The sequence below is a fragment of the Augochlora pura genome, chromosome 4, assembly GCF_028453695.1.
Source record: "Augochlora pura isolate Apur16 chromosome 4, APUR_v2.2.1, whole genome shotgun sequence".
In the NCBI taxonomy this organism is placed as follows: domain Eukaryota; kingdom Metazoa; phylum Arthropoda; class Insecta; order Hymenoptera; family Halictidae; genus Augochlora; species Augochlora pura.
Window position 1 is genome coordinate 19,522,729 of NC_135775.1, and position 24,039 is coordinate 19,546,767.

Genomic DNA, 24,039 nt, shown 5'->3' on the forward strand with positions numbered 1-24,039 from the left:
CAAAGCGTGCATTAAGCTTCAATTATTCGTCTATAGTTTCATTTCACACCGTTTGATTATGCGTATCAAAGCCTGCCGTAGTCAAAGGGTTAAACACGAATGAACGAGCAGAAGTGCAACTTCTATCTACCCAGAAACAATGAAACTATGCAACCATCTCCTTATCGCGCCTTTACGAAAATGCATCGACGCCGTAGCACGGCATCTTCCAAACGCCATAATGCAGAAACTTTCGTAGCATTCGACAGATTATTACCTCGCCCCGATCGCAAAGAGCCTAGAATTTCATTTAACTTCATCCACTCCCGGACTCGCCGCGATAACGAGCAATTAAAGACCGGTCACATGCACACCGCCCCTACCTCCTATTCAGCCAAGTGCTTCTCGCGTGGAACGAAAACCCCGTCGGAAGTGTAGTGATAAACCCGGCGACGCGTCTTATAGTTCATCATTCACAGGCGACGGCGTTGCCGAGAAAAAAGGAAATTCGCGGCAGGCACCGTCGTCTTTATGGGACCGTATACATTTCATAAAAGTTTGAGCGAAGTGAGAGAACAAGGCCGATGCATGCGGAAAATTGTACCGCGGCCGCCGGTGGGGTTTTTGCATCAGACCGGGGGTCCTGCCGCGCCGTGTATGGCTCAAAATTCATCGGCGAAAATTGCGGAGCGTGCTCCGCGGAGCGTATAATTCGCGGGGATGCTTCTCCCGGCGAACGACGTTCCGTCGGGGCTCCTTTAAACGCGTCCCTATGCGTATTTACGCTCACGTTTTGCTTCCTTGAGGGGTCGCGCATATTTTCGTCAAAGTATGCCGTAATTGCATCGCCATTGGAATTTCTAATTAATTAGCGATGCGCTCGTGGCGCTTCCTTCGCCTGTCTTGCCCCGCTACGAAAATTCGGCTTTTTGTCGAAGCGATCGAACACGACTGCTTTGTAAACTTTGAGGCAACTTTCGACGATTTTAAGACGCGACTTTTTTAATTATAGGGTGGTTATCGTCTTCCGCACGTTGAAGAATCTTCGTAATTTTTGTTAATATAAAAGTATGTGTCATGATGACTTAGTTTAATGCTAAAAATGTGATTTACGTTTTTCTTACTCAGATTATTTTTTTCACGGACGTTATTGCTATATTTTGCACATTAACCCATATTTTTTATAACGCAGCACTGTGATGCATATGACGGAAAATTCAATGATCTTTGACATTGTGATCTTTAAATAATTTTTTAAAAATAACGGATAAATAGTGCTATTAATGCGTACTGTAATTAATATCATTTTGATTGTATATTTTTAATGATGGTCTATTTTTAATAATTCTATATTCTTAATAATTCTATATTTTTAAGAATTCTATATTTATAACGATTCTATACTTTTAATAATTCTATATTTTAATGATTCTACATTTTCAACGATAATTTAATTTCTGCAGCGAAACATGTCTGCCGCACCGTCATTAATTATGTGTAACGTACAGGATCGAACTGTTCGTCGGTGTCTTATTTGAGTTTTATTAAAATCACGAATTACATAAATTACGATATGCCGCATCAGACGATTCTGCAAAGTGCAGTACCAGGAAATGCATCTTCTCGCGGCGTATGTTTACCGACTAAACTCAGAACTGCAATTAATTTTCACTGCAATGTTGCAGCATTTTAGTTTCGCGTTTCCACGACGGAAATGCGTGCGCAAAAATATTCTCAAAGCACGATTGAAATTTTTTATCGAACAAAAATAGACCAGCGACTTGTTCCCGAATGTTTATCGAGGTCAGCGACTAACGATTGAAATACCACTGTTAATTGCAATTAATGATTACACTTGTTTCCATTGAAATCGCAACTCATATAGTATTAAACGTAATCGCAATTAACGATTGAAATATTACTGTGTATTATCGTTAATCGTAATTAAGGATTGAAACATTACTGTTGATCGACAATTAAAATTAACGACAATATTGCTAACATTCGTGATTTAATTTCTTACAATTGTTAGTCGTGATTTCTAAAGCAGTAATTCAAAAATATAATAAAATGATAAATATGATAAAGGAAATTCTTAACGCAATTATATCAAAATAATAGTTAAATTTTATTAAAAAATCAACAATTATTAATTGTCTCTTTTAAACAACGATTCACGATCAGTTTCATCAATTAATTAATTTAATCGTTGATTTTTCAACAACGATGCCTTTAATCGTTATCATCGATCACTGACTGAAATAAAACATTTTAATTGGCTGACGTCTAATACCGATCGAGATGACGATTTCCCCCGCAAGATAAATCCACAGCCTACTCACCAACCATTAAAAAACTAATTAATTTAAGTGCGCGCGTGCATCGACGTGAATTATTTCTAAAATTCCACGCTTCGGCCTGAATTTATCGTGCCTCGCATTATCAGAAGTCTCTTATCTATGCAGCGGCGAGGCCGTCGAGTTACTCCCGGTAATTGCGGATAATCGTAGTCCCCGTAAACAATTGTGACGCCCCCCCCCCCCCACCCTCCCCATAATCGCGGAAAAAGCTCCTCCGGCGCCGAAACCTGTCCCACGGGCGAAAACGTATAAATCGGCGACGCGGGCGGCTTCGTTTGAATACAAATGCAGGCTGTCAGCGCCTGGCAAAATGCATCAATTCATTTGAAATTGTGGCTGCATAGTGACGGGTAACCGCAGTCGCAGACGTAAATTGGCCTGGGCTATTTTCTACGATTCCCCACGCGAGAGACATCGAAGACATTATGACCGTGTTGGTATCTCTCGACAGTTCCACCGTAAACAAAATGAGCATCCGCCGCCACTGCGGTCTGGAAACTCGTTGCCTGTATCCGGAAGTCGATTATTCTAGTTCTATGCAGCGACTGACAGTTCTTTTGCTATGAAATGATAACCGGAGATGTTGGTTAAAATAAATATTTTATTTAGGCTATGTAAAACGTGAAATAAAATAGGTTATTTTCGTGATATATAGATAGAGGAATTATAGTTCGGTTTAATAAGTTAAAATATGAAGTAAAATATTTTTTATTTTAATAGTAGATCGAATAAAATATTATATCTTGGGTCGTACAATCTATCGATCGAATAAAGTATTATATTTTTAGATATACACCCTCTCGATCGAATAAAATATTATATTTTGAGAAGTACATCCTTTCGATGAAATAAAACACTATACTTCTGAAATACATGCACGATCTAAACGGTGACATTTATTTACCGATAGATACGTGCGCCGGCACAAATCGAGCCGCAATTCCCGGCTCCCGCCATCCGCCCCGTTTAATTTCTTTCATCCGCGATATTTATGTTCCCGGAAGGGAAATAAAAATCACGCGGGGCTGGAAAAATGAGCAATTTTCAACGGAAATGGAGGTCTCTCTACATACACCGCGCGGGATAGAATGTCGAACGATGGAACACGTGGAACAGTTAATTACCCCTACGTCCGTGAAAATCGATTTCATTTTTTTAAACCGCACTTCCCGTTCGAAGAATTACTTTATCGATTTCCCGTCGCCGGCTGAACCGTGTGTTTCGACGCGATCGGGCGGACTCGGTCGCGTCTCTCGTCGACGGAATTTCCGAAACACACACCGGTGATCGGCACAAGTTTCGCGACGCGGGTTGATCCTGTACCCTCGACGCCACCGCGGCAATTTCGTGGCGTATCGGTGCCTGGCAGGCGCGCTCTCGCGTTAGCTCGCCAGCCTCGTTTACTTTCTTATTTTCACGACGTCGTCGCGGGAGCATAACGCAGTTTTCCCTGGGAAATGTTAATCGAGGGAGAGGCGAGAAGGAATCGCGGGCGCCGAGGACACGGGGAAAATAAATTAGGAACGCGAGAAGAAAGGAATCGGAGAGGTGGCCGGAAAGGAAACGTGAGAAGAAAGCGAAGGAGAGGGCAGAGGTTCGACTGACTTTGGCTTTGATAATGCTGTTCCAGAATCAGACAGTTTTCCATTTAATTTATTAATTAACACGATCCCTATTTGGGTGGTTTGGAATTTTATTTATAGCGCTTGGCGCGAAGAATATATTAGATGCGTTTTACAGTTTAACCCTTTGCTCTCGAAGCCATTTCAATCCTAATTTAAGCATAAAATAAAATTTCTGGCTCATGGTATTTCCATTCTATGTAACAAAGTGCACTTTTATGCATTACAAAACTGATTCTTGTTACTCATACCAATAGTCTCATTATTTTACAATTTCTTAAATTTCAGCTTTCTTTGTATAAAAATTATCTCGAAATGTAATACAACAATATGTTAAACATGTTAAATATTGTGTTAGAACCTCGGATGCAAGCTCGATTATAATATAATATAATCGGAGCTCGATTATATTTTAGAATCTGATTTATTTTAATACGTCTCTTATTACAACGTCGATTCCTATGGTTAACTCGGAAACTATAGCGCTGAAAGATTTTCTAAAGAGTGTCTTGGAAAAATTGTTGAGGGTTCTCACATCCTCGTGTTTTGGAAGAGGGGGAAAAGACGGGGTGAGAAATGACCATTAGCTCCTTTTACTAAGCGACGTCGGTCTCTAACCCATTCGAACTTTGTGCATAAAAAGCAAGAGAAAAATGACGAGTAACCTCGATACTACCTAAATTTACCCGTAGTTTAGGCGTTCCGAGTCAGGATCATCCGGTTATCAGACGCGGAGCTTCGTCTCGTTCCTGACAAATGAGCGACGGTATCATCGTGCCGAGTGGATTCTTTCGGATATCGGTGCCTCGCGTACGAATCTGATTTGTCAGATTCCACGCGGAGCGGGTCTCGTGCTTCTATTACACACCCACACACACACACACACATGGCATACGAGAAATCGGCGGAACCGGCCGTGACGCTCGAGATAAATTTCACCTGCAGAAAAGTGTTTGTCATCTGACAGGATTTAGATTACATTGTACGGTTTCATTCAGTTTGCTCGGGCACACGTGTCGTCCCCCGGCCGTGGCTATCTCTGCACGGGAAAGGCGAAACGTATGCGGGGGAACAACCGCCAATGAAATAACTCTGTCCGCGACGTTTCAATGAGAAATGTCCACGGATGAATATTCAAATTTCCCGATGCGAGAAAACGTTCGAGCATGAGGTTAAAAAGGAAAAGATCGAACGAATCGTCGCCGACTGGTTCGATTCGACGGTGGCTTATCGGGGATTGCCGTGATCTCGTTACGACGCGGCTATTAACCCTTTGCGCTCGAAGACATTTCGACAGCAAATGTGAAATCATTTTTCTGACTCATAGCAGTTTCGTACTGCGTAACAAAGTGCATTTTATGCATACGAAATCGAGTCTCATAATTCATACAAATTGCTCTAAATTATAGATAATAATTATAGATTCTTTTGTAATGGCTATAATATTGTATATAAATTATTCTGTAATTTTTGTGCTATAATAAATCTTATTTATCGATTATTTTACTATGATTATTATACATTGATAATAATTCTTCCACAATAATTGCTTTATGATGACTGTAACACATTTACAATGGTTTTTATTCCAATTACTTTTCCGTACAGATTACTTTAATTATTATACTACCATATTATTATTTTCTACAATAATTAGATTTACAATGATTAGATTTTAGAATAATGATGCTGAAATAATCACTATACAATAATTATTCTAGGAGAATTTTGAGATTGTTTTATAGTTATTATATTATTATACACTTACAATTTTACAACGATCATATTAAAGTAATTATTATACAATTACTACTGTACGACTATTTCACATTTACTCGCAACATCTATTCGCCAACCAACAATTCCACGATCGCTATCTCCAATACGTTTCATTTGCAAGCAGGCACCGCACACAGCGAACGTAAACGTTGGAATACTTTCGCGAGCGGGCCGCATCTCTGAATGCGCAGTTGATTAGTGTCTCGTTGACAACGGGGCGGATAAAAGTGCAACGAGACGTCTGATGCTCGTTGACAGAGGGGTTCACAGTCAACGAGCATTCCACGGTGGATGGAGAACGTTGTTGGTGAAAATTCAAGGACGATTATTATCGCCGTAGCGGAATACGTCGGTGTTCCGTGTTGGGTTCCGCGGGCGAACCTTAATCAGGTCGGTGTATTCTGCGAAGATTGACGCAAACGGAAATTCAATTAACCATTCTACGCCGATGTACTCGTTGCAGGGCAGGCCGATGTCAATGTCGGTGTTAGGCTGGTTTTTAGTACGGAGTCACGATCGATTTACTCTAACCGTACCAGCGATAAGGGAAACTGGAATTGCGGGGGCTGTCTTTGCTCGCCCCAGAAATCAATTCATCGCCGCTGACGTTCTAATGACTTATTCCGATCAGACGGCTCGTGGCAATGGTTAAATCTTCCGTTTATGACACGTGTATACTTGGCTCGCACGGATTATTGCTCGCGTTTGTCGTTCGCAATTTTTAATAACAGCGGAAAATTCTGTATCGTGTTATGGGTGGTCGATATGTACATAGTAATATATAAAGGTTGACATTTCTTAAATTTGTAAGGATAAAGTAGTGGAAATTAAATTCTTATATTTCTTAAAATCAGAAGAATTAAGTACATGTACAAGATCTAGAAAATTAAATTCACGTATAAAATGATAAAAATGAAATTCGCGTGCAAAATAATAGAAATGAAATGAATATACAAAGCAGTGGAAATTAAATTCAAACAGAAAATCATAAAAATTATGTTCATGGCACGTAATGATAAAAATTAAGTTCATGTATGAAATGTTAAAAATTAAATTTATGTACGAAATAACAAAAATGAAATTAATATACAAAGTAATGGAAATTAAATTCATATGGAAGATATTCAAAATTTAATTCATATGTAAATTTATAATAAAAATTCAATTGATATATGTCCCTTAGCTTATCCTACTTTTAATTTTGTGTGTTTCATACAATATTTTGTGTGCATATTGATTTCTTTGGAAATTGTAAATATAACTGCGCTACAATAAAATTGCAGCTTCATTTAATAGTAATTCAATAGTAATTTAATAATAATAGTAACAGATGAATAGATTAATAATATAATAAAGTATATTAATAAATGAACGTTTCATACTACGATTTTCATTATAAAACCCTGAACAGTGTTTCAGTAAATCTCCATTTCACAGTAATTATCCTTCTTGAATTTACAATTAATTAAATCTGTAATATGAACATACACCATAGAAATGAGTTACTCGCTTTTGAAATTATGTTTGTCGAGATCCACGAAAATTGATTCAAAAATTGACTAATTATCGCGAAAGTTTTCCATCGTCGATCCACCAGGCGCAAAAATAATTATAACTTCGAATTTTGCGCTGGTCGAGATGTGTTTATTGGATTATGGTTTTAATGGTATAATTACATTGACGCCAGTTCATTAATGTGCCGCGATTGGTTGCACGCTAACACCCCGCGGGCAGCGTAAATTTTAATTTCCCGCTCGGGAAAGCTCTTACATCGTTACGCAATCGGTAATTTCGCCATCGGGACAATTTCAAACTTTCTCTCTCTCTCTCACCCTCTGTCTCTCTCTCGCTCTCTCGACCAGCTAGTAGCGCCAGTTGTGCAATCTATCGGAATAAATTGACCACTTGTAACAGCCTACGTCGCGTTTCCCACAAACTTATATTCCAGTGTTACGCTTCTATTTTACATAAAGCTTTTACTCCCTTCTTTTTAATATTACATAACATTATATTTGTTGATTAATGAAGCAATTGAAATTTATTGGAAATGCATCTACAGTAGTGGACAATTATATATAGACACTTTTAAATGGAAAATTATTTCAAAATTGGACCAAAGGGGTTGAATTTTTGTATCATGTTTAAAAGACTAGTTTACTAAATAATGTTACAAATTATTGTTACAAATAATTGTCAATTATAGTTATAAATAGTTATAGTATAGTGAAACAAGTAATTAAGATACAAAAGGAGCTTGAAAACCTCGTTCTACAATTTCATTTAATCAAAGCTATTAAACAAAGTATTATATCCTCGCATAACTTGTATTCCGCACAGTCTTTGCACACAACTTTTGCATAAAACTTCTTCGTACAGTTTCAAACATTCCTTTTCATATTATCTTCCTCGTATTGAAATAATACGGGCGCTCGGTTGCGCAATCTATCGGAATAAGTCGACCACGAGAAACCGCCGCGAGAATAATTCGATCACTTCAATTCAAGATAAAGCCGTGTTCTCATCGAATTCCGAGACGCGCTTCGTTCGAGCACGAAGGAAACCTGCAAATATTAAACGCATTGTTATTCTATTAAGCTCGGCGAGCCGAGAGAGCCTTCTCATTTTTCAGTGTAATACAAATTTCATTATCACGCCGCGAATCTGCCGCATTTAAAACGTCCGCGGATATGCAAAATTTATTAAAACGCGGAATTAAAATAATAACCGGGGAAAGCTTTTGTCCATTTTTTTGGGACAATGCGATGAATGTTTGTTTAATTACGGCTACGTTAAATTGGCAAGCGGAATCAGCGGTCGCATAAATATCTGCAATCTGTGTGACGCAGCTTTGCGTTCAGAAAAAATATTCCATCGTGCAGATGTTAAATTCGACAAGTGTCCTGTTATGCGAAACGGTTGAATTATTTAATGCGATAAATATTTGTATGCGACGTTTAAAATCATTTGTTACGTATGAATATCTAATATTTATTGTCGTAGATATTGTACTACCTGACACGTTACAAGATAATTTTTCTATCAATAAAGCTTAGATTAAAAATATTATTAAATAGTAAAACTGTTGATAGGAGCCACAAGAATTAATTTTTATAATAATGCATTTTATCATATAGAATGGAAATACTATGAACCAGAGAAATTATTTCAAATTTACGGTTAAAATTAATATTTTCATAATGAAATGTTTTGTTCGATATTCCAATACGATAAACTATAAATTCATATTTATAGGATAGCTGAATAAGAATGTCAATAATCTAACATAATCGTTCTATTTCAAGTAAGTCCATCATTTCCCGCTGCAGTAACGACCCTCGTTAAGCTAGAATGTACCCTATCCATCAACCAAGGATTACTGTTACTTAATTTCCAGAATTATTATGCATAGAAATACATTGCACTAAATTCGGATGCTCGCGGACTCGGAATTTCAAAGGGCTGTCTTGTTTAGGGTGCTTTGAGCTATTTAATGTCTTTACGTTGCTTGAAGGGTTCTATATGGTCTTACAGGTGATAAGATTATGTGTATAATTATGTAAAATTGTGTAAGAACATAAACGTTATAAATGTTTAGGAAAATACAAATTTATAATAGAAATTAAATTCATACACAAATTCATAATAAAATATATATAATAGTTAATTTATATTACAGATCTGTAGATGAGTTTCATTTCCATTATTTTTATGGGAGCTTAATTTGTATTACTTTGCATGTGAATTTAATTTCTATTGTATGAACTTTTCATATAAATTAACTTTCTATTATAAAGTAGATGACTTTAGCTATTCATTCTAATAGAATTAAATATTTATATTTCATACTAAGATATCAATTGCGTAGAGTGTACATAGGTTACAGTTTCTTTTAAAGGCAAGAATTTGTCAATTTCGTTCGGTTTACTATCGTACGTGTAACAATAGCACGATTCAGATTATCTGGCACACAGCATTCGAACATTTCGCGCGTTATTGGCGTGCTTCTCGAGAAATATAAATTCCCGGGTCCGTTCCTTAATGGACCATTCTCAAGTTGCTTGGCCGCCGAGCAGGAATTTGACCGTGCATTGCGGAAAGAGTTCGCCGTGTTGTTTACAGACTGTAGTGATTTACAATAGCCGCTGGTTTGTAACGCTTTAGGCGGGTGCGGTGCGAAACGAAGGCGGTCCATTTGCATTCCAAAGGGACCACTTTCGGTAAATGGAACCGGACCCGGGTCCTCGTGAAAGGGAACAGTAATGGTGCTTTTAAATAGTCTCAAATTACGTTTAATTTATTCGCGGAGAAAGTTACGCGGTGATTTCTGAGTAAAATTCTCCGTACCTTATTGAAACTGTATTGAACGTGACGGAATAATTATGGAACTTTATGATTCCGTTTTTCTTCCCTTTTCCCCGTTGAAATTCAATCTTTTTTGCGTCCACGGGACATCGTTTATGAAGTGCATTTTGTCCAGAGTCGGGCAAATAACAAATAATGTAACAAAGTGTAGCAAATAATGTAAGAAAATGCAACAAATAATATAACAAGATATGAGAAATAATATAACAAAATATAACTTATAATATAACAAATAAATATCAATTTACAAATTAAATGAATATTTCTTTTGCAAGTAATAATAAAATCTTTCACTAAGTTAAGAGACCGTCGAAATTGTTTCGCAAATAATTTGATTTGATCTATATAAATAATCAGTAATTATTTCTATGTTTTACTTAAATTACTTAACAACAAATAATTTTTATTTAAGATTCTCAATTCTGGTTTCTTCTGTTGGTTATATTTTTTATATCGAAGTTCTTCAATCTTCGTTTATCTTCGTTTATCTTCGTTCTTAAAAGACTTCACCTCGAACTATATTTTATTTTTGTTTACTACGGAAATGTCTTCGTTATGTTAATTTAATTCGCCCTGAAATTGAATTGCTCGCGTTCTCGTGATTTTAAAATCACTTCATTAACAGGCTCAGGTACTAAAGCGTAGTTAGCGAACCCCCTGTGTCAAGTTTTAATCTATTGACCACAAATTGTCTAATTAGAGTTCGCCTGTAATTACCCGTGTTTCCATTATACTCCATGTATATAATAATTTTTATTGCTATGTCAACATAGCAAGTTACAGAATTTTCGCTGCATTACATTCCATTTTTCACATCAACGCAATAAATTTAAAAAAAAAGGAATATTCCAACTTATATTATAGAAATTTTTATTTCATTTTGCAAAAGAAACGAAGAAGCTTTAAAATTAATCTATAATAAAGAAAATAAAAATAATCGAAGTTCAGTAAGAAAAATAAGTTAATTAAATTGTCAATTGACCCAAAATTTTTTGCTAAACTCACTTTTAATAACCGAGTAATTATAGATTAACAGACAATTTAACTATTTCTCCTACTATTTTACACAATAACAATATCTTTTACTTAAACATAATGCAATTAATAAATTATTTTTATTTTAACTTTTCTACGAGTAATCTGCGTTATCAAAGCATCGAATCGAGTTGGTCGAACCGATCGCAGAGGCGTCGACGTTAAAATGATTGGATATACCTGCTGCATTTTATTTTCCAGGGACGTAGCAATTTATCAGCCGCCCACGCTGTAGTTCGTCTCCTTATTTACGGTTCCATTCGCGCGACACATTTTCGCGGATGAAAAACTGTCAACCGCACCGGAAACCAGCCCGTGTCCGTAATGCAGTGTCACCTGGGCCCCGTGCCGTTGGTCGTAAAGTTGTCAATGATAAGTCAGACTACCGTAGAGACGCGATTGCGCAATATTCATATATCCCGAACATCAGAGCCAGTGTCATTAGCTAGCATCGGGCCGGGAATACCTTTACGTAGACGGCTTTATGTAGACACTACATTTGTCTTCTGCCCGCCCTATTATCAGCACTGTCAACCTGTGTTCCTGTCAGCTTCCTTCAGCCGTCGTACATCACTCCCGGGGTTCACGTCGAAATAGATGCCGCGAGATTAAAACATACAAACTCAGGATCCCGTGCATTAGTCAAAAACAATATCGTCGGCGATCGGAATCGTCTCGACCAACTATTTTTTCTTTTATTATTATTAACGCAGTTGCAACTTCAAAGAGGAAATTATTGCGCGACGTGTTTTTTATTCCGACTGTTGACAGTTTTAAAACATTATTAAAATTCTTATGACAGACTGCGTCACCGTTTTACACTCGTTTCTTCTCGAGTTTTATGCTTCATAATTTTCACGAAGCTTTTAGTGTCATTTTATCAGTATTAAATTGTTTCTTTTTTAACAAGATAAGTGATATGATTGATTTAAAAATATTCTAAAGTTGATCTTGAATTAATATTTTATTCATACAATATTCTCCTTTTTCTCATTTTTTATTCATTTTGCAGGTACGAAGAAATTATATACTTTTTCTAATAAATTGTTACTGTTACTGTACATCATGTATATTAATGTCGTAACAGTAGAAGTAAACGAAATAAATCATACTACGACAAGAAGACAGCCTGATTTTCAATATTAATAAACTGGTATACGAAATTGTTATAAATATGCTGCTACATAAAATTGCGAAGACACAAGAGGAATTTAATAATTTCATTACACTATTTTCACCTCATTAAAACTATTAAAAGAAACGATTTATATTTTCCCATTTACTTTATCAATGCTATAATTTATTGGTAGCGTTATTACATTTTTATTTCATTTCTGTTTCTTAGAATTATTTTGAAAATTAGTGTTTTACATGAAGATCCAGAGCGCAATTATTCAGTGTTGGTAGCTGAGTAACATTAATAATTTTTAGTCGCATTAAAATTACGTTTATATATTTAATCAATATATTATATATAGATAATCAATATAGCTATATTCTTAATCAATATATTATATATATATATTTAACAATATAGTTAATGAACATTTAAGTTAAAATAGTCTCAAAAGGCAATTATCTCACATTATACAGCTTACGTTACAACATCCTTTTTCCATCAATAACGATCACAATGTATAATACAAAATTGCACTGAATTCACCGCGAAGTCGATCCTATCTCTCGTATTTATAAAACACGTAACGAAAATTCCCGAGATTCGACACAGTTAGCCGGGTAAAAGCGAATAGCCGTGGAACAATGTCGTCTCGAGGAGTTTTCAGGAAGCAGGTTAACGTGCGATTGGTGTCGCTTAAAAGCAACCCGAAGGAGTGCTAAAACCTGATACCGTTCCAATATTGAATCGTCTCGAATTGCGCGCGAGAGTTGCTCCGTAATCATAGTACGATTTCATCCTTGAAAGCGTCTTTGGCTGCCGGTAAACAGAGCCGGCCGAAATAGGGGCCAGAAGTTGGACGACGAACGACGACGAACGACGGCGACGACGAAGCCGGCGACGGAGGAGGAGGAGGACTTGGAAACAGTAAACGAATTCACATGGAATTAACGCTGAATGGGAAAAGTAGGGTGACGCTTAATGGAAAGTGCTTGTACTCGGCGGTCGGCTGCCGAATGAGTCATCGGCGATACCTAAAAATAGATTTAGACGTTCACCTTGCTTTTGTCGTGACTTCCGGTGGGAATTAGCTCAGGCACACGGTTTATTTTTCTAAAGACCTCAATCAACCGATCCCGCTCCTCTTCGCGCCGTCGACGATTCTCTTTTTCTACCGCCTTGAATTGCTTCAGCTTCCAAACTTATCGAGCCCCCAAGAGCCGTCGTATTGTTTTATCACGAGATTTAATTTATCTCGAGCTTCGTCGAAATATTTCAGTCTTTCGAAAACAGAGACTCGATTGTGCAATTAAATATTTGTTGGAAATGACTGTTTCTCATTAATAATCATTTTCTTATTATTTGTCTAAAAATTTATGAAATATTTATTATAATAAAATAAATAATTGATTACAGTTTGACGAAGAATTTATTGTGATATAGCAAAGAATTTACTATAATGAAATGAGTAATTTAATGTAATAAAATTAATACAACAATTAATTATACAATTTATTAAAATTCAACGAAGAATTTATTGCAATGCAACAACGAATTTACTATAATGAAATGAATAATTTACTTCAATAAAATGAATACTTTAATACAATTGAACGAACAATTAATTATCATACACTGATGAATTAATTATAATAAAGTGAAGAGTTTATTAGAATGCAATCAATAATTTAATACATTATAACCGTTGAGGATTGCAATTAATAGCTCGACTCGATCGTACAAGTTCGTTTTAATAAACACATTCGATTAATTCAGCAAAGAGTACTTCAGTTTCCGAGCAGCCTCGTCGATTTCCCTCGTTTATAATATTCGAAAAAATTTTATCGCGGATATATTCCTCGTAATCACCCAGGGCTGGTCTTTTGAAGCCCGTGAAACATGCAATTACTCTTGAAATTCTGCAAGTAACGTTCAAAGCACCGTGCAGAAAAAGAGGCTGCAGGGAATTATGGCGATGCATTCCATGCCTGCGGGACCGTGCGCCTTTTGTCTGATTGTCTGGGACGCAATCGATACGATTCTTTATCGCGCGAAACCTCATGGCGAATATGTGGGGTAATTCTCGAGATATTGGTTGCTGATGTTCCGTTATTTTTTGCAAAAGGTGTTCAGGGAAGAATAATAATCGTTGAAGTTCTAAAATTTGTACAGTTCATTTAAAATCATATATAGTCAAAATCATATATTGACCTTAAATTTGTATAGTTACCTTAACATCATATATAGTCATGTACGGTATAGTAAAATCATATAGTTACCTATTGAATCATAATTAAAAATTGTTCTATGATATCATTGAGAACTAAAAAGATTTAGCTGTAATTATGTTTTCTTAAAGTGTAATTCGAGTGGAGAATAATGTTCTTGAATCTAGGACATACTTTTTTACTAATTTCTGTTGATGATTATTAATCTGTCTATTTTTATATAAAATAAATATTATTCGTCTTTTAAAATTTCTTAACAATTCCAACAAGTTAAAAATAATGCAACGATCCGCGTAAATTCCTTAAACGCCTTCACCGCTTCTCACTGAAACAATCAATTTTTCTCATGAACGGATAATTGATAATTTATTCAGTGGATTAACCGGGCATCGTCGAAATTAATAAACGAGCCCATCGGGCGCGTAAATCGAAAAAGGGCTAATCGAAAACTGTCCCCGTCAATTTCCACTCGACACGGCCGGCGCACGCTCGGGCGGCTGATACACCCCTAATCTGCTCACATCAAACACGTTGCGAGACTAATTACGGTTTCAATATGTGACAATATTAATTTGCCCGGGGTACACATCCATCCGCGCCGGCGTATCTAGGCATAAGGGCGGAACTACTTGATCGCGTTAATTACAAACCCTTCGTTTACCCGTGAAATATTTGCCCTGAACACCGTTGTGTATCAACGGTGGCCGCGCGGCCCGGCCACGGTGTCCCCGAAATGAATGTTCGGCGACCCTTTGCCATCCAGCCGTTTGTCTTCCATTCAATAGAGAGCTAATTTAAAGCACGAGTCTTTATTTTACCGGGTCGGTCGTTCCTCGGTAACCGCCCTTGCAGGGTGCCCAACGCGAAATGAATGTTTACGACGTCGGATCAGAAAGACGTTCCATGGTGTCGTCATCCCCCTTACGACGCCGTAGTGACGCCATACTAATGCTATAATGACGCCATTCACGTACCACCTAGGCATCTCCTTTTCCCTGCGCGTTTCTTTTCACGATTCTCGTCGAGTTATCAACAATTTGGAACATTGTACACCGAACATTTTGCAACGACAAATTGAGCTGTTCAATTACAGTTCTCATGGAGAGAATGAATTTTCTTGTTATTATTTGTTATTACATTTCTTGTTATTACATTTGAGATTGAATCTTTCAACGTCAAAAAGTTGAAATATTTTCTTGATATTTTAACCCTTTGCACTATAATAACGAGTCAGACTCGTGATGAAGATTCCATGCCAGATTTAATAAATATGAATATTATTTATATAATATTATAATATAATATAATTATATTTTATATAATTTTTCTTCCTTGCATTGTCTATTTATTTCCGTTTCTAAACTTTGATAATAGAAAAATTCAAATTGATTTCGATTTAGAAGAAATTATCTGGTCCTACTAAGGAAAATATTAACCCCTTGCACTCTGATCTCTTTCGTGCTGTGTTAATTAGCATTTATTTATTCTTAATAATTTCTTTAATAGGAATAGATAATTCTTGTTTCTTGTATTGCCATTTACTTTCGTTTCTATACTTTGATAATAGAAAAATGAAATTTGCTTTCGATTTGAAATAAATTAGTGCTATTATACTGCAGAATCGTTAGTATACTATAAGAGTTAGTATACTATAAGACTCGTTATTATACTGCAAGGGGTTAAGGACAGCCTTAAAGTAATCTTTTACATTATTAATTTAGAAAAAATGACAGATAAATAATTAATTGAATTTGAATAATTTAATAGGCCTTATTCGATAATTACAAAGTGAATTATGTTTGAGAAACGGTAACTACTGGTTGTAGTATTGGTTTTTTTTCTGATCGGCGCCAAAAATGAAGCGTTTAGCCCCGCGAAATGATTCTCGTCCGGTCGGTCCGGCGATCCGTCACAGTGCGCGACGTGTCCACATCGTGGTTCTGGGTTAGGAGGCTCCTCCGAAGTAGGCCAAGCCGTGAAACCAGCGGAAAACTTCGCTCGACAAGTAAGAGGGCTGTGTGCAGCTAGCGCGCACCAACCCCCGCCTCAGCCCCGGCCTTGTCCGCGCGACGGTACCGTCTCCGCTTTCACTCTTCCCGCGGAGTCTTCAGTCTCTCTTCCATCTTTGGCCGGTTATCTTTCTTGCGCCTCCCCGTCATCGATCTGTGTACCCATCATCGGGTCTCTGCCCACTTTTCCCGACACTTGCGTGCTACTTTGGCGATACGACGGGCAAAATGGACGCTGAAAATTGTTCAATCGGCCGCCGCCTGCGCGCCGACCCTCCTTCGGAATCCAACCTCTCTGATCCGCTATTTTCAGAACGGACCGCGGGTCCCCTCGAATTATTTCCGTCCGATGGGAACCAATAATAATTCGTAATGGCTCGCCGGCTATTTCTGTTTCGAATTCCCGTGGGAGCGAGCGCTCCTCTCTCTCTCTCTTTCTCTCTTACTCTTACTCTATTTGGAAGCCGCCACCGTTGTCTTTGGTTTTGGGATTGTTTTGATTGATGCTCGACGGGACTTTGGCTGTTTGACCACGGGACGTTGCCTCCCTCTCTGCTCGATCCGGGACCGTCGGGAATGTTATTTGTTGACGCCGGAAGTGCTGCCGGGAATACTTGTTGCGCAAACAATGCTTTCGTTGGGAAATATTCGGCGAGCTGGGCAACGGGGAAGCAAATTGCCACGGATGAAAGAAAAACGCCGGAAAAGGAAAGGGAAGCGGTGGCTCGGTTTAATTCATTTATAGGGTGCTCTGGTTGAATTTGCTAAATTTTTCAGTTTTGTTGGTGCGGACAAATGTGAGGATGTTAATAACATATTACCTCATGCTGTATTACGTAATACAATATTAAAAATTCGTAATAATTGATACGCGATTAGATAATTGAAAATTGCCTCATCTTCGTACAAAATTTGTTGGACATATTACCTTTACTATTAATCCTTTGTACTCGAGTGGCGACACTGCGGCGCCATTAATATTGTTGTAACACGTTCCAAAATGATTCTTATCGCTAAAGTTTAGATTGAAAAATTTGTTGAAAGTGTAATTGTTATATGAGTCATAAGACCCAATTTCATATGCATAGAATGAAATTTGTTATATAAAATGGAAATACTAGAAGCCAGGAAAATTATTTGAGATATCCAGTCAAGAACGCTACGAGTGCAAAGTGTTAACAGTTACGTCAGAGTTCCACGGTAAGAACATGTACAACGTAATCCATTAGCTTTTACGATTCCCGAGTGTCTAACATTATTCCGGCAATAGAAACTAGATGGCAAAATATCTGTAATAGATGTTATAATAATAGTTCAGCAGTGTTCCTCTATGGTTTCGCTGGAAGTTTGGGTGTAATCCGAAATAGCAGCCGTTAAAGCACACCCTGTAAATACCGTTTTCCCGTCAGAAACGAATGCACTCTTTGTCGGGCTGTTAAACATGTGCAGGAAACGCAGCCTCCCATGCAACGCGGTTGTTCAAGGTTCTTCTCCTTCTCGCGGCAGCATGAAAGAGACTTGTTCAACGTCAGGAGAGTCACTCTTACAGATTATTCCGCACAGGCGTTTCCCCGTTCGGTGCCTTTGCGACAGCAATAAATGACGGGAATCGTTATTTTCTATTCCCTCTAGACCTTTTGAGGGACACAAAAGCGGGGGCGGATTAATTTCTGTTTTGTTGCGAGGGGGGGGGGGGGGGGCAGTTTCCGCGACGTTTCCCCGGCATTTTTCAAACCGTTTGTTACGCGATGTCCTACTTTCCCTTTGACGCGACTTCCCTCCCCTACGTTCTTCGACTAAAACATTCATTTGTCTTTTTACTTAACCCATTAAGTGGAAACGACGTGTCCCGACCGCGAAAAATTGCTGTACCAAACTCGAATTATGTCGACGACGTCCATATTTTTAAATGATCGAAAGTGATATGTATTTCTTTCGATCATTAATCTTTCGAGGGATACCGACAAGTGTACGCTTAGTTTTCTTAAAATTATGGTTATTTTCAGGATAAAGAAAATGAGAATCAGATGAAAGACTATTCGCTATATAATTTAACATATTTTTGAATATTTAATATTTAACAAACCTTTAGCAATATCGGAAAAAACTCATCGAACGAAATGAAACGGATGATAAATAAAATAGAAACAGTTAAGTAGATTGTTCTCTAGTATGAAAAATTCATGCCTGAAGAGGTTGAAAAAGAAATTATTATAACATTTACACATTCTCTTGCATGTTTTTTGTCTTCAATTTTGTGTCATAGTTGCAATGGATGATTAGAAAATAAATAATATTAAAATATATTACAGAATATGTACTATATTTTTCCTTAATTCCATTATTAAGAAAACTACAAAATTAACCTAGATACATAGAACTTCTCTCGTAATAAGCTCTAAATAATCTTCCTTTCTAAAATTCTCACAGATATTAAGTAAATTTTCGTTCCGTACCATAATATCCTAAATTAAACATAGCTCCCTTTTAGATAGTTTCCTTTTTTAACTTTGGTAACATGATCAGGAAACTGCGCATTATACTTACTGCGTAAGGAAACACCGTATACGAAGTTGCTTGAGAATCGGGAAGTTTCCGTTCTCGGGGAACTTGGTTACTAATAACCTAATTTACATGCAGTTTCATGCGAAATATTTAGAATTAGGATCGTGAGAAGATTGAAATTAAAAATCAATTCATCGAAGAAGATAATATTAGTAGATTGCGAATTTTTATGTAAGATAAAAAGCATTTTCAGCGATTGCAAGCGATTGTATATTTTATCAATTGTATAGGCATTCATTTGTTTTCTTAATGATTTTATTAATTTGAAAATGGAGGAACAGTAGTTTTTAGATATTTTTGTCATAAGCGTATAAAATTCGTAGACTACTTTTTACTTTAAAAATTTATAAAACTACCATAATGTGACGTGCCTTAAGATGACAAGAAAATAGCAATTTTTAATGTTTAACGTTGGCAGAGAAGTGTTAGAATATTGCGCAATTAATATATTTCTTTAATTAATATATTCTCTTTCGTACTGCAGGGAGTCTTCCATTTTGTTTTACTTACTAATAAATATACATTAAATAAATATACGAATCACGTAATATTTAAATCGTTAGATGAAAAACCAGCCATTAGATGCATTATATGCATCTATAGCAAAATTGTATAGATGAAACATCAAACAACGAATATTAAAAAGATTAAAAGAAACTAACTTCAATTTATCCATATTATCTAAAAAATACAACCAAATGCAACTAGCTCCCACATTTTGCAATTGATGCACACAATTTTTATTCTACACAAAGATCAACAATCTCATTCTCCCATAACCAGCTATCCTTCAAAACTGCTATTTTCTACGTCAGCTATACCATCCTGCCCCCCAAAGCTTTCTAAAAAGAAGAAAAATATCTGTTCACCGCCGGGCGACATGTCACCGCGTTCCAAATATCAACCAAACCGCCACTAAATCCGCGAATTTTATTCTTGTTTCAGATTGCGAATCCTGTGGCAGCGAAATTCGTCCAAACAAAAGAGTATCCTCGTGGTCCGTGTGCGAACAGGTCGGTTTTCGAGCGGCGAACAAACTCGCGCGCCACCCGACAAACCGATCCGCCGTTCCGCGAAACATTTCTGGTGACGTACGTTTAATATTCCTAATTAGCGACCGTGACACTGCGATTAATACGAGCGCGGAGCCGGCCGATTTTCGAAGGAACGTTTTGCACGACGAAATCGGCGGATGCCATGTTCTTGTCGCGCGAGACGTGAACGATTTTATAGTCATTAACGCTGTGGAACTTACGCTTACGCTGTAAAGAGGACGGGATCCTGTACATAACGCTTGTGAAAGAGAGAATTTGAGAGATAGAAAGAAAGACAGAGAACGAGAGGGAGAGAGAGAGAAAGATATATATATAGAGAGAGAGTGGGAGTGAGAAAGAGTACCGAGCGAGAATAATTTAATTAAAACTAAATAGGTTCGAGAAGTGTGGTTACTAATCTAGCATTTAGAGACGAGAGCTCGGCTCGCCGCTTGTCCAGCGGCCGTGAAGAAAATGAAAGAGCTTATCCGCGGCCGATCGGCCCGCGTTCTGAACGATTTAACGTTTCAATTACAAGTTCGTTCCCGCGAAACTACGGCGGCCGGTGTCGCTCGGGTATTCACGGATCGTGACAGACGAGTCACTGTGCTCTTTCCGTGATCGCCGGTGTATCGGCCGAATGGGGACGCGTTTCGAAAGTAACTCTATCCACGATGTAAAAGTTCGTTTTCCAGTGAGTCGACGTAGGTTTAAGACCGTCGTTAGGTTTCAACGAGACTTCGGGGTTCCTACGGGAACCGTCCGGAATGCAAATTGTAAAGTACGCATGTCAATAAAGACGCTAAAGCGATACGTGTTTCGAAATTCTTTCGGCGATTATTGCGCCTACACGACCGGCCTCTCATTTAGAAACGCTCTTAGAAAAGGTATATTGCTGTTAAATAAACAATCTGGATTGTCAAATTGTGGGTCTTTGATTCTTTGACTGTCGCGTTGAGAGCCTATAAAATTTTATAAAATTACAGTATTTTATTCGAGCTTTGAATTAACAAATTATGTTCTGTGACGTAAATTTCCTTTGTGACACTTTATATTTTGAAAATTGTAATAGTTGTAATATATATAAATAATTGTAATAGTTTAGTATAAATATTAATTTTTAAATCTGATAAATAAATTTTGTCGCATAAATATGAGTCACGTGACAGTCAAACTTTTAAAATTTCTGTGTTCGTTTTATAGAAAATAAAATAAAAGACAATTTAGTATCAGTATCAAAATATTATAATTACAAATAATATTTTAAATCTTCAAAATCTATTAATCACTTTTACTTAAATGAATTTTTAAATATTCATAAATAGTTCTAAACTTTTGGTCGGTGGTGTATGTGTAACTCAATCATGTTCAAATTATTCGTCGATCCTCTAGAAGTATACCTCAAGCTTCGTTTACTATCTTAGATTTTCTAACATTAATTATAGTGAACGAGTTAAACCTAACTTCCTTTTAAAAATACTTATAATTGACTCTTCACTTTCCTTTTTGCGTAGTTTACTTTCGAATGAATTTCATACAAGATTTTCCCGCGAATCGTATTTTTTATCGCATAGTAAAATCCATTCTTTTTTCTCTAGGTTTTTTTGTTTATCTAAGCGAACGTTCGGCGTAATGTATTTTATTTCTACCATTACTTTTTAGTTCATATCTCTACTGCCAGATCGGCCACCATCATATTTCCAGCTTCAATGTTACGGTCAACGAGGCCGGAGATTGTTGGCGGGGTTCCAGCCAATGAAATTCAGCGAAATCGTGACCACTACTCTCTATAATCGCGTCGTCAGTGTCGAGGAACGCGGAACCAGGAAACAAGGTAAGTTATTTAACCCTGCGCGGACAATGGTCGTATTAATTCTCCGCTCGTTGTTAGACCGAGACGTATTTTCTAAGTCGTGGCAAATCCCTTAAATGCGTCTATATTTACACATTTTTAACTGGCGGATGTTTAAGAACAATTTTTGCCACGTAAATCATATTTTAACTCTTTATTATACTTTGAAGAGTTTGACTCGTGATTAAAATTACAATAATAGCTTATATAAGTATATTAAGTATGTTAAGTATATTGTTATTCTGTTCTTTAAAATTAAAACAAAATTTTAATCACTTCTTATCAATATTTAAACATTCAAGGAAATTTGAGCACAAAATATATATCAAGTTTCTGTTCTGTTGTAAAGAAAATTATTGTAAGAAATATGTTGTAAAAGAAATTATTACAATTGAAAAATCGAAATAACTGTAAAACAAATGGTACGTCAAAGAATTAATGTTCAACGTGTCCTGTCATAGATCTATAGTTAGTGCAATACACTGTATAAATACACTAGTAGAGTCTTTGCATTTCCAACCAGACTTTTAAAACAAAAATTTTATTAAAAACGTAGCTGCAAATTGAAACTGTCGAATATAAATATCTCCTGGTCGCAGAGTAAACACGCGCAACGAAAAATAATGTTTAACATAAAATAGACCGTGCAGCTCATGTATTCGCGAGCAAGCTATAACATCTGTCACAGATATTACAATGCTGCTGGCATAAAATCTCGACGCAACATTCGCGGATATAAATCTCCTTAAAAGCGTCATAGTCTGTCGCAGAACGTTCGTATAAACACTTTATGCATTGGATTAGTCTGAGGGCTCGGATGCGTTTCACGATTACTTTAACGAATTATATAACATACATTGATTATACCATGAATTCACACTTACATCATTTCTTGTTAAGTTATTGTTACAGGGAATCACAGCGGTGTTTTTGGTGCTTGTTTTTAAAATTTCTTTAGAATTGATAACTAAATAGATATACAAAATTGGTATAAATGATTAAACATTGCATAAAACTATTTAGTATCTTTGAATATATGCAACATTAAAGACACTTTATAAACGTGTCATTTAACTTAATTTTGGCAATGGCGAATTGCGCGAAAATTTACAATAAATTACGAGTATAATTTTTAACAATAGACGGATAAATTTAGTAAAAACGATGAATGATATTAAATTAGGTACATTGATTAATATCTTTTGATAAAAATAATTTATGATCTAAATACTTTGGGTATATCAATATTGTACATTTTTATACATTTTACATATTTTATACATTTTTCTACTTTTATTGTACATTTTACCGTACATTTACACTCCGAGGTGACGTTTCTGTTTCGCTGCAGCAGAATCCGATTACTTTATTACGTCACACAGTTGCACGACAGAGAAATTTAGATGCGGAATGGAAATCTGTTTCTCTTCCACGTTGCAGATCTTATAAGGTCCTCGGGTTTTCGTCGCCGCCGCGTTACAATGTCAGCTGTTGCCGGTGGAAGACATTTTTAATTTTCGAATTTACATGCCCCCGCCGGTTTCTCGCCGGAGCGGCAACCGGAATAAAGCACCAGACGTACGTTTATTGCATATCATAGTTGCACGAGCCGGGTCAGCGAAATGAACCCTTAAGTACGAACGACAGTTCCATTTCGCCGCGGTTCAACACCGGTAACATTGTCGTTTTAACATAATATCTTAGGGAGATTTTCCTTTTATCGCCGCCGCGACGTTCACCGTCGCGAACTGAAACTCGTCGAATCACTATTTGCGAAAAAGTCACGGGTCTCCCCGCGATATTCATTGTAGAAGTAGTAGAGCTCAATGCTTTGCGTTCGACAGTGAGAAACGTGATTTATTGTATCGCAGATTTAGTTTTATTGAGATTTTAATTTCGAATTTTTAGAATTAAATCGACAATTATTACTTCAAATGAATATTACAGACTTCGAACTATAAATTTATTTTATTTTATAATATATAGACAATTTTCTAACGTATTAATTATTTTTTGCGTATTGAAATAACTTACGAAATATTTAATAATGTTTATCGATTTTTAAAGACTCATTTTGAAGTATTAGATAAATTCAAA

General features: G+C 36.7%; 1 protein-coding gene across 2 annotated transcripts in view; it reads left to right on the plus strand.

Moving 5' to 3' along the window:
- The window catches only part of Asta-r1 (allatostatin A receptor 1), a 74,041-nt gene extending 53,139 nt beyond the window's left edge, over window positions 1–20,902 (plus strand). For both annotated transcript variants that reach the window (XM_078179107.1, XM_078179109.1), the window contains exon 6: window positions 20,002–20,902. The gene's annotated coding sequence lies outside the window, so the exon portion shown is untranslated. The remainder of the gene's footprint in view (window positions 1–20,001) is intronic.
- The last annotated feature ends 3,137 nt before the right edge of the window (window positions 20,903–24,039 follow it).